General features: G+C 37.8%; 1 pseudogene across 1 annotated transcript; it reads right to left on the bottom strand.

The window, feature by feature from the left end:
- Nucleotides 1-9,868: 9,868 nt before the first annotated feature.
- On the bottom strand, nt 9,869-10,690 carry LOC309796571 (adaptin ear-binding coat-associated protein 1-like; annotated as a pseudogene). The gene has a single exon. The product of its transcript is annotated as an adaptin ear-binding coat-associated protein 1-like (transcript).
- Nucleotides 10,691-12,669: the final 1,979 nt, after the last annotated feature.

Here is a 12,669-nt window from a genome sequence, read left to right as displayed (position 1 = left end):
AATACTAACAGCCATAAAAGGGGAAATTGACAGTAACACACTCATAGTAGGGGACTTTAACACCTCACTTTCACCAATGGACAGATCATCCAAAATGAAAATAAATAAGCTTTAACTCATACATTAAAGAAGATGGATTTAATAGATATTTGTAGGACATTCCATCCAAAAAGAACAGAATACACATTTTTCTCAAGTGCTCATGGAACATTCTCCAGGATAGATCATATCTTGGGTCACAAATCAAGCCTTGGTAAATTTCAGAAAATTGAAATGGTATCAAGTATCTTTTCCGACCACTATGCTATGAGACTAGACATCAGTTAGAGGAAAAGATATGTAAAAACTACAAACACATGGAGGCTAAACAATACACTACTCAATAACGAAGTGATTACTGAAGAAATCAAAGAGGAAATAAAAAAAATACCTAGAAACAAATGACAATGGAGACACGACGACCCAAAACCTATGGGACGCAGCAAAAGCAGTTCTAAGTGGGAAGTTTATAGCAATACAATCCCACCTTAAGAAACAGGAAACATCTCAAATAAAAAACCTAACCTTGCACCTAAAGCAATTAGAGAGAGAAGAACAAAAAAAACCCAGAGTTAGCAGAAGGAAAGAAATCATAAAGATCAGATCAGAAATAAATGAAAAAGAAATGAAGGAAATGATAGCAAAGATCAATAAAACTAAAAGCTGGTTCTTTGAGAAGATAAACAAAATTGACAAACCATTAGCCAGACTCATCAAGAAAAAAAGGGAGAAGACTCAAATCAATATAATTAGAAATGAAAAAGGAGAAGTAACAACTGACACTGCAGAAATACAAAAGATCATGAGAGATTACTACAAGAAACTCTATGCCAATAAAATGGACAACCTGGAAGCAATGGACAAATTCTTAGAAATGCACAACGTGCCAAGACTGAATCAGGAAGAAATAGAAAATATGAATAGGCCAATCACAAGCACTGAAATTGAAACTGTGATTAAAAATCTTCCAACAAACAAAAGCCCAGGACCAGATGGCTTCACAGGCGAATTCTATCAAACATTTAGAGAAGAGCTAACACCCATCCTTCTCAAACTCTTCCAAACAATTTCAGAGGAAGGAACACTCCCAAACTCATTCTACGAGGCCACCATCACCTTGATACCAAAACCAGGCAAGGATGTCACAAAGAAAGAAAACTACAGGCCAATATCACTGATGAACATAGATGCAAAAATCCTCAACAAAATACTAGCAAACAGAATCCAACAGCACATTAAAAGGATCATACACCATGATCAAGTGGGGTTTATTCCAGGAATGCAAGGATTCTTCAATATATGCAAATCAATCAATGTGATACACCATATTAACAAATTGAAGAAGAAAAACCATATGACCATCTCAATAGATGCAGAGAAAGCTTTCGACAAAATTCAACACCCGTTTATGGTAAAAACCCTGCAGAAAGTAGGCATAGAGGGAACTTTCCTCAACATAATAAAGACCATATATGACAAACCACAGCCAACATCGTAATCAATGGTGAAATACTGAAACCATTTCCACTAAGATCAGGAACAAGACAAGGCTGCCCACTCTCACCACTCTTATTCAACCTAGTTTTGGAATTTTTAGCCAAAGCAATCAGAGAAGAATAGGAAATAAAAGGAATCCAAATTGGAAAATAAAAAATAAAGCTGTCACTGTTTGCAGATGACATGATACTATACATAGAGAATCCTAAAGATGGTACCAGAAAACTACTAGAGCTAATCAATGAATTTGGTAAAGTAGCAGGATACAAATTAATGCACAGAAATCCCTGGAATTCCTGTACACTAATGATGAAAAATCTGAAAGTGAAATCAAGAAAACACTCCCATTTACCATTGCAACAAGAAGAATAAAATATCTAGGAATAAACCTACCTAAGGAGACAAAAGACCTGTATGCAGAAAATTATAAGACACTGATGAAAGAAATTAAAGATGATACAAATAGATGGAGAGATATACCATGCTTCTGGATTGGAAGAATCAATATTGTGAAAATGACTCTACTACCCAAAGCAATCTACAGATTCAATGCAATCCCTATCAAACTACCACTGGCATTTTTCACAGAACTAGAACAAAAAATTTCACAATTTGTATGGAAACACAAAAGACCCCGAATAGCCAAAGCAATCTTGAGAACGAAAAATGGAGCTGGAGGAATCAGGCTCTCTGACTTCAGACTATACTACAAAACTACAGTAATCAAGACAGTGTGGTACTGGCACAAAAACAAAAAGATAGATCAATGGAACAGGATAGAAAACCCAGAGATAAACTCACGCATATATGGTCACCTTATCTTTGATAAAGGAGGCAGGAATGTACAGTGGAGAAAAGACAGCCTCTTCAATAAGTGGTGCTGGGAAAACTGGACAGGGACATGTAAAAGTATGAGATTAGATCATTCCCTAACACCATACACAAAAATAAGCTCAAAATGGATTAAAGACCTAAATGTAAGGCCAGAAACTATCAGACTCTTAGTGGAAAACATAGGCAGAACACTCTATGGCATAAATCACAGCACGATCCTTTTGGACCCACCTCCTAGAGAAATGGAAATAAAAACAAATATAAACAAATCGGACCAAATGAAACTTCAAAGCTTTCGCACAGCAAAGGAAACCATAAACAAGACCAAAAGAGAACCCTCAGAATGTGAGAAAATATTTGCAAATGAAGCAACTGACAAAGGATTAATCTCCAAAATTTATAAGCAGCTCATGCAGCTCAATAGCAAAAAAACAAACAACCCAATCCAAAAATGGGCAGAAGACTTAAATAGGCATTTCTCCAAAGAAGATATACAGACTGCCAACAAACACATGAAAGGATGCTCAACATCATTAATCATTAGAGAAATGCAAATTAAAACTACAATGAGATATCATCTCACACCAGTCAGAATGGCCCTCATCAAGAAATCTAGAAACAATAAATGCTGGAGAGGGTGTGGAGAAAAGGGAACACTCTTGCACTGCTGGTAGGAATGTGAATTGGTACAGTCACTATGGAGAACAGTATGGAGGTTCCTTAAAAAACTAAAAATAGAACTACCATATGACCCAGCAATCCCACTACTAGGCATATACCCTGAGAAAACCATAATTCAAAAAGAGACATGTATCAAAATGTTCATAGCAGCCCTATTTACTATAGCCTGGAGATGGAAACAACCTAAGTGTCCATCATCGGATGAATGGGTAAAGAAGATGTGGCACATATATACAATGGAATATTACTCAGCCATAAAAAGAAACGAAACTGAGCTATTTGTAATGAGGTGGATAGACCTAGAGTTTGTCATACAGAGTGAAGTAAGTCAGAAAGAGAAAGACAAATACCGTATGCTAACACATATATATGGAATTTAAGAAAAAAAAAATGTCATGAAGAACCTAGGGGTAAAACAGGAATAAAGACACAGACTTACTTGAGAATGGATTTGAGGATATGGGGAGGGGGAAGGGTAAGCTCTGACAAAGCAAAAGAGAGGCATGGACGTATATACACTACCAAACGTAAGGTAGATAGATAGTGGGAAGCAGCCGCATAGCACAGGGAGATCAGCTTGGTGCTTTGTGACTGCCTGGAGGGGTGGGATGGGGAGGGTGGGAGGGAGGGAGACGCAAGAGGGAAGGGATGTGGGAACAGATGTGTATGTATGACTGATTCACTTTGTTATAAAACAGAAACTAATAAAAAAAAAACAGGAGATGAGTGGAAAAACTACAACAAAGGACAGCCAGCAAACATTGAAAATCTTTAACAGTATACCTAAGACTAAAACCATTGGATGGAATACAGAAAAAGACCACAAGAAAAATTTTGTATGTCCTAATAATGGTAAAATAATTAAACTAAAACAAATCAAAAGAAGGGAGAAAGAAAGTAGAGGCAGGAGCCAGAACTGGTTCACTGATTGCCTTATCTGTAACAGCTGGGATTCAAAGAATATCATTTAAAAATTGCAAAGCAATAGAACACAGTGTTGTACCAAGGAATAGGGGTAGGGGGTGAATAGTAGGAGTGATCCATGTCTCTTCAGGAGGGAGTATTTTACCATTGATATAGTTTAAAATTTCTGTTACACGGTAATAATAAAAAGCAGATGTATTCAGTTGTTTTTGTTATTGCTTTTAAATTCTTTATAGACAATGTACCTCCTTATTGCTATGCCCAGGTTGGTCCACTCCCACTCTTCCCCCTTGATACGCTACTAACAGGAGTATAAGCATATCAAACACTACTACCCAAAGTAATCTACAGATTCAATGCAATCCCTATCAAATTACCAAGAGCATTTATCACATAATTAGAACAAAAAATTTACATTTTGTATAGAAAAACCCCGAATAGTAAAAGCAATCACCAAAAAGAACAGAGCTGGAGGAAGCAGGCTCCCTGACTTCAGACTATACTACAAAGCTACAGTAATCAAAACAATATGGCACTGGCACAAAGACGGAAATATAGATCAATGGAACAGGATAGAGCGTCCAGAGATAAACCCACACACCTATGGCCTCCTAACCTATGACAAAGGATGCCAGAATATACAGTGGAGAAAAGCCTGTCTCTTCAATAACTGGTACTGTGAAAACCAGACAGCTACATGTAAAAGAATGAAATTAGAACACTCCCTAACACCAAACACAAACATAGAATCAAAATGGATTAAAGATGTAATGCCAAATACTATAAAACTCCTAGAGGAAAATATAGGCAGAACACTCTTTGACATAAATCACAGCAAGATCTTTTTTGATCTACCACCTAGAGTAATGAAGATAAAAACAAAACTAAACAAATGGGATCTAATAAGACTTAAAAGCTTTTGGCCAGTGAAGGAAACTATAAACAAAACGAAAAGACAACCCTCAGAATGGGGGAAAATATTAACAAATGAAGCAACTGACAAGGAATTAATCTCCAAAATATGCAAACAGCTCATGCAACTCAATATCAAAAAAACAAAGAACCCAATCAAAAAGTAGGCATGGGCCTCCCTGGTGGCGCAGTGGTTGAGAGTCCGCCTGCCGATGCAGGGGATACGGGTTCGTGCCCCGGTCTGGGAGGATCCCATATGCCGCGGAGCGGCTGGGCCCGTGAGCCATGGCTGCTGGGCCTGCGCATCCGGAGCCTGTGCTCCGCAACGGGAGAGGCCACAACAGTGAGAGGCCCGCATACCGCAAAAAAAAAAAAAAAAAAAAAAGTAGGCATAAGACCTAAATAGACATTTCTCCAAAGAAGACATACAGATAGCCAACAAACACATGAAAAGATGCTCAACATCACTAATTATTAGAGAAATGCAAATCAAAACTACAATTAGGTGTCACCTCACACCAGTCAGAATGGCCATCATTAAAAAGTCCAAAACAATAAATGCTGGATAGGGTGTGGAGAAAAGGAAACCCTCATACACTGTTGGTAGAAATGTAAATTTGTACAGCCACAATGGAGAAGAGTATGGAGGTTCGTTAAAAAACTAAAAATAGAGCTACCATATGACCTAGCCAACCCACTCCTAGACATATATCGGTAGATAACTATAATTTGAAAAAAATCATGCACCATGATGGTCATTGCAGCACTATTTATAATAGCCAGGACATGGAAACAACTTAAATGTCCATCAACAGAGGAGTGGATAAAGAAGATGTGGTACATATATACATGGAATATTATTCATCCGTAAAAAGGAACAAAATAGTACCATTTACAGAGACATGGATGGACCTAGAGATTGTCATACAGAGTGAAGTAATTCAGAAAGAGAAAAACAAATATCATATAATATCACTTATATGTGGAATCTAGAAAAATGGTACAGATGAACTTATTTGCAGAACAAAAATGGAGTCACAGATGTAGAGAACAAACTTATGATTACCAAGGTGGGGACAGAAGGGTAGGATCAATTGGGAGATTGGGATTGACATATATACACTACTATGTATAAAACAGATAACTAGGGATTGACATATATACACTACTATGTATAAAATAGATAACTAATGAGAACCTACTGTATAGCACAGGGAGCTCTACTCAATGTCCTGTGGTGACCTAAGTGGGAAAGAAATCTAAAAAAGAGTGGATAGGGCCTCCCTGGTGGCGCAGTGATTGAGAGTCTGCCTGCCGATGCAGGGGACACGGGTTCGTGCCCTGCTCCGGGAGGATCCCACATGCTGCGGAGCGGCTGGGCCTGTGAGCCATGGCCGCTGAGCCTGTGCACCCGGAGCCTATGTTCCGCAACAGGAGAGGCCACAGCAGTGAGAGGGCAGCGTACCGCAAAAAAAAAAAAAAAAAAAAAAAAGAGTGGATATATGTATGCATATAACTGATTTACTTTGCTGTATAGCAAAAATTAAAACAATATTGTAAAGTAACTATAATAAAAATTTTAAAAAGAAGAAAAATAATATTACTGACTAAAATTGATTGGTGAGAGGATGAGGAGGAAATGATGAGGGGAGACGTGTTAATTTTATCATTGCTTCCAGTAGGAAACTAACAAATACAGTTTAAAGGAATATAGTACCAAGGTATTATGTACAGTCATTACAAATATAATTACTTCAACAAAAATACAAACTTTTCTAAGTGTCAAGGGATCTATTAAAAAGTAAAGCAAAGCAAGCAAACTACATGTGGAAGATTTTATTTTAAAAAAAAACAAAAATGATACAAAATGCTATGACATTCATAACATATCTGTTAAATCTCTAAATGTAAATTCGTTAAATTTACAAATTAAAAGAAAAATGATTTCTGATGTCATCCAAAAGATAAACTCAATTTATATATAAGAAATAGATATCAAACAAAATGATTGAGACTGATTGAAAATAAAAGGTTGGACAAACTTATCCTGAGAACAAGCAAACAAAAAGAATGCATTGATCATGATCTTACTCTTAGACAAATGACATTCAGTTTCAGCTGATTTAAGGATGAAATTCAAGATCATAGGGAGATTAGAAGGAAATTACTTGATAGATAAAGAATAAAGAAAAACTACTACCAAGTATTTGAGATATTTAGGCAAAAAGAGAATTTTCATATTATCTGGAAGCTATACCTGGGTCAAGTGGAAAGTAACTTTGATCAATCACAGGACCACTATAAAGTTCTCATTCCAGTCTTCCTTCTTTTTCCGAGAATCTATTGAGTACCAACTATGTGTCAGGCACCATGTTAGCCACTTGGAAATCAGCAGTGAATAAAACAGATAGAAATAATGGCTTCCACAAATCTGCATTCTAGTGAGGAGAGACTTCCAATAAAGATGTAACCAGTCAGAAAATATTCCAAGAATAAAGATAAGTGTCAAGGAGGAAAATATAACAGGAAAGTGGGAAAAGAGGATGTAGAGGACATCGTAGTTTTAGATAGGGTAGCCAGAGAAGGCCTCATCAAGACAGTAACATTCGAGCAAAAACCTAAAGAGGTTAAAAAAAACGTAAAATCAAATATGAAGGGAGAGTGTTGATGGCAGAGGGAACAGTAAATGCATAGTCTCTGAGATGGGTGTATGTATGCATGGCAAATGTAAGGAGATCTAAGAAGGTTAGTGTGGCTGAAATTGAGGGAATGAGGCCAGGTACAGAAGGAGATAAGATCAGAGAAATAATGAGGAATTGGTAGCATAGTCTTCAGTGCCTTGTAAACCATTATAACCATTATAAGGACACTGGCTTTTACTTTGAGTGAGATAGACAGCCATTAGAGGACTTTAATGGGAGGAGGGATATAATCTCCTACTTACAGGCAGGAGGGAAAGGGAGAGAGAATGAATCAGATTGGTAAAGAGAGAGGGCATAATTAAGTTCCTACATTATGTTGCATTTAAAGCTGAAGTTTTTATTTTTCTTTCCACCTCATAAATAAAGCTACTGTAGTGTCCATAGAATACATAGAGTACAACATATATAAAATGCTCATTCCATGATGAATTAAGTTTACAACTGCTGAAAATTAAATATAACATTCTAGAACAATTATCAAACTTTAGGGTGCATCAGAATTACTTGGAAGGTGTGTTAAAATCACAGATTTTTGAGCCCAACACACAGTTTCTGACTCAGTGCTGCTGAGGTGGGACCTGAGAATTTGCATTACATTTTTTCCCATATTTTTAATTACCATTATTGCACCAATACAGCATACATATGCTCTATATACATATATCTGAAACTTCATTTTCAATTTTTCAGGAATTCAAATACATAATATATTATCAGCTTGAGAATACAAAGAACACAACACAGAGGAAGATTGAGAAAATTGGTTCTCAGTAGTTAGTCACTAGTATTCTACAGGCTTTCCTTTTAGTGCTCTCTATTGGAATTTTTAAATGTCCTGCCATGGCTCTGTAAGAATAGAGCTGCCTGGAATGGGAAGCAATGAAAATAATAATAATAATAATAATAAATAAATAAATGGACCCAAAGTGAAAAAGAGTCAAGAAGGAAATCCAAGAGAGAGAATCTATTTTGAAACTAAATATAAAGACTCCCTTCAGCCAGAGGGTACACATCCAAATAGGTGCTAAGGGAAGAAGTGAGATCCTCCCATTTCACTCTCAAAATTGCCCCTTAACAGACAAAATAGCTGGTGCCAGTTCACCTAAGAGCGGGACCCCTTCACAGCACTGTAAAAGGAATGGTGGGCAGAGGGAGGGAAAGTGGTGGGGGAGCAACTTGCTTCTGACATACTCCTGGTGATGGGTATTGCAGCCATCATTTGGACAAAACCTGTCACAGCTAAAGCCATGGCTCTCCAGCTTGCTTCATAAATGATGGTACATGTAATAGCAGCTTTCTGTTGAAAAGCTGGATTGAAAAAATAAATGTTTATGAAAAGGAGCCAGAAACCCAGGTAGCAAGGCAATGTGGGTACTGAACAAGAGTTAAGTGCTTTCAACCTCTCTGCTCTACAAATTAGGTTAAAAACTCTAAACCCTTTAACTTTAGGACAAATAATGGGGCCATTACAAAGTAACGCTGTGCTTCAAATGCAGCAACTAGATGGAGCTGCAAGAAAGTAACTGCTTCTCTTGAATATAACTAGGAAAATATAGCCCCTTGAACCTCCTTCATCCAAGACACACCCAGTGATCAGAGATGCTGCACTATTCAACAGACAAAAGAAGAGTGGGGTGCCACCAACACAACGCTCTTGTCACAGGAAGAGACATGTAAATGCACTAGAAGTTAAGAGGGCTGCACCCAGCACTGGATGTTCACTGAATAAGACAAGCCGGAGGGGGGGATATACAGCAGAGACCCAGGAAACAGGTCTTTCTTCACATCCACCCCTATCAAAATTCTGAATCTGTAAACACTGAGATCAGTCTGTCCATTTTTAGAGTCTTCCGTTAATGGAAAAAAGAAGTTCTGAGGTTTTTGTCTCCCCTGAAATTGCTAAACAGGGCTTCACAAAGAGACACACAAGGGTCATGAGATGATTCTGAAATAAGTTAAAGAATTTAAAGATGGAGAAAATTTTACAGATGTTAGAGGTTATTTCCCCACTAAAGAGACCCTGGCCTTTAGAGCCCTGCATAGCCAGTCACAAGTATCATAAGACCCACTATTCCCCTGCCCTGATAGTGAACAGGAGATAAATACTTTCTTGGATGTACAGCAAGGAACAACACCGGGGAGTGACACAACCAGCCTGAACGAAATGGAGAAGCTATGAAAACTACTGATCAATAATTTTGGTTCTGGGGAGGGAAGGGGTTCTGAGCTACCCTCACAGATTGGTGCCCTCAAGGTCATTTTGATTCTTCAAATCTGTCCTTAACGTCCTGCCAGTGCTCTTCAGAACTGGACGCAGTTAGATGGCTGTGGTGCCTGGTTTGGAACAGAGCTGGATGCAGTGCTAAAGTCTCCCCACAAGTCATTGCTTGCAGAAACTGGAGCTGGTGCTTGTGTCGTTACAGGAGCAGGAGAATCCAAATATAAAAGGATATCTGCATCACTACCTCTATGATTGGATTTTGGTATGGGTGGTGGATTGACATGACTGCTGATGGCAACTGAGGAGGACAGTGGAAGAATTGTGACTCTGCCTCCAGGCGGGGGTGGGAGTAAGCTTAGGCCCCCAGCTCCTGTAGTCTTGGACTTAGAAGCACCCTCAACTTGATGGTCTGCCCTTCCTTGAAGCCCAGATCCAACTTGGGACAATTTTCCATTTCCTGAGATTCTTTGGAAATCTCAGATTCCTGCTTTACCCACTTGAAGTGATCTTGCAAAGAGACATTAAAGTCGAAGGCATCAACCCGATCTGAGAAGCCAATGCCAATGAAAGCACTATGCCCAGTACCATCCTGGATCCAGATTACAAGGTAGCAGCTGAAATCTGTCACTGTCTCCACAGCAATACCAGGATATTGTTCTACTGGTGCCTGAGCAAAGAGCTCCCCTGAAACTTTATCCTCGAGTTTGATATAAGCAATCTTCCCTTTTGAAGTGATTCAGAGGTGACCAGTCCAATCAGATTGATCTAATTTCCAGTCAGATGCCCTGTAACCACGGTTGGAGGCCCGGGGCAGAATCGGGTATACACTGACATCAGGCTTCACACGCAGAACAGACTCGTACTCCAACTCGGCCGCCATCTTGGCTCTGAGAATTTGCATTTTTAAGTTCCCAAGTGATGCCTGTGCTGCTGGTCCAGGGCCTAAGCTTTGAGATCTACTGATCTAGAACATGTAATGCATATAACTAGTGCAGAGATAATCTGAGAATTATTGGCATTTTTAGTAATCCTGCTGAGGAAATGACCTTGTGTTTTGGCCTCTGGTTTTTAGAACCTCTAAACTCTTATTCTCTCATGACTGACATCTGAAAATAAAATTATTGGGTCCTTTATGTTTATTCATATACCACAGATTAACTTAAAAGTAAATAAGAAAGAAAGGTATAAGCTACCTTCTTACAAAAACTTGCTTAATTTTTTTAAAATTTCTGAAAGTCATTATATTGAATTTTTTGAAGAGGTCAAATACTTTGCTGCTAATCCAAATGCATTTGTACTAGAAATTGCTTAAACCAGCTAACTCCTATTATTATTAAACCTTAACTTTTCATTGTTACTCGGACTCTTCAGAAGTTTATTAATAAGATTCCATTTTTATTGTAATTATACTGTCTCTATTCTGAAGAGGAGATATACATTAAGGGCTTATATGAAATGTCATTTGGACAGTGATGTTTTTTGTTTGTTTTTACTAGTTATCATCTTTTTTAGAATAAAAAGCATAAGACACTAAATAAACTTTTCCAAGGGGTTTTTGTTGTGATTTTAGAAAGTGTGCCTGAGGACTTCCCTGGTGGCACAGTGCTTAAGAATCCACCTGCCAATGCAGGGGACACAGGTTCAATCCCTGGCCCAGGAAACTCCCACATGCCACGGAGCAACTAAGCCCGTGCACCACAACTACTGAGCCTGCACTCTAGAGCCCATGAGCCACAACTACTGAGCCCTTGTGCCACAACTACTGAAGTCCATGTGCCTAGAACCCATGCTCTGCAACAAGAGGAGCCACTGCCATGAGAAGCATGCACACCACAAGGAAGAGTAGCCCCTGGTTGCTGCAACAAGAGGAAGCCTGTGCACAGCAACGAAGACCCAACACAGACAAAAATAAATAAATAAAAATAAATAATAAAAAACTAAATAAAAAAATAACTAACTTTAAAAAAAAAAGAAGGAAAGAAAGAAAATGTGCCTGGAAACACTTGACTATTACTGGAATTCTATATGTATGGAATAGGATTAACGTGTTAAAGCTTTCACAGTCTATGAAGTCTTTCTTAAATATTCTTTGCTATCAGCAAGGTGAATGGGAAAAGCATGTGGTATTGCTGAATATTTAAGGATTTATTATTGTCAAGGGACATTTCTTCAGTTTTGTGGCTTTATAGATTTTCAGTTAACCAGTGAGGTTTCACATGTTAATTTGGTACTTAGAAAATCTGCAAGCAAGTGAGAAGCAGGAACAAAGCCAACAAAATAAATGTGGAAAAGAGGGGGAATATTTTTTTTAAAGATAGTCTTAAAAGGTTTGTGAACTTATCAATATCTTCCTGCAAGAAATGTTGGCAATTGACCTGTTATGCCCTGAAAATGAAAGGTAAGTGTATCTAGTTACATGTACATTTGTTTTCCAAATCCCAAAGAAAATATGTCTTTTAGACTCAGAACATGTGATCCATTGAATGTGTCAGTTTGGTGAAAGATGATTTCAGGATGCAGTTATCTTGTGACTCTGTGTTTGAAGTGAAAGAGGAGAGAGATCAATTGGGCTCAGATTATTCCAAACTGCTTTATCTTAAAATTGTGATTTGGGGAAGTTTTTTAATATTTTGTTTAAGTCTGAGAAGCTTCACAAAGAACATACAACTGGTGATATGCTTATAGTTTTATTCTTGGTCTCTTTATTTGAATATTTATCTTTGGACTTCTGAAAATATAGTGATTATTTTAAATATGTATTTTCTCAGCATGAACAAAGACCATCTTAAACATAGGAGACAATTTTAAACTGTCCATATTTGCTCTATTCCACAGGTCAAATAATTGTAGCATATAAAT

The sequence above is a fragment of the Mesoplodon mirus genome (genome assembly GCF_964341445.2).
Source record: "Mesoplodon mirus genome assembly, chromosome: X".
NCBI lineage: Eukaryota > Metazoa > Chordata > Mammalia > Artiodactyla > Ziphiidae > Mesoplodon > Mesoplodon mirus.
This window is presented reverse-complemented; position numbering and strand designations above follow the sequence as displayed.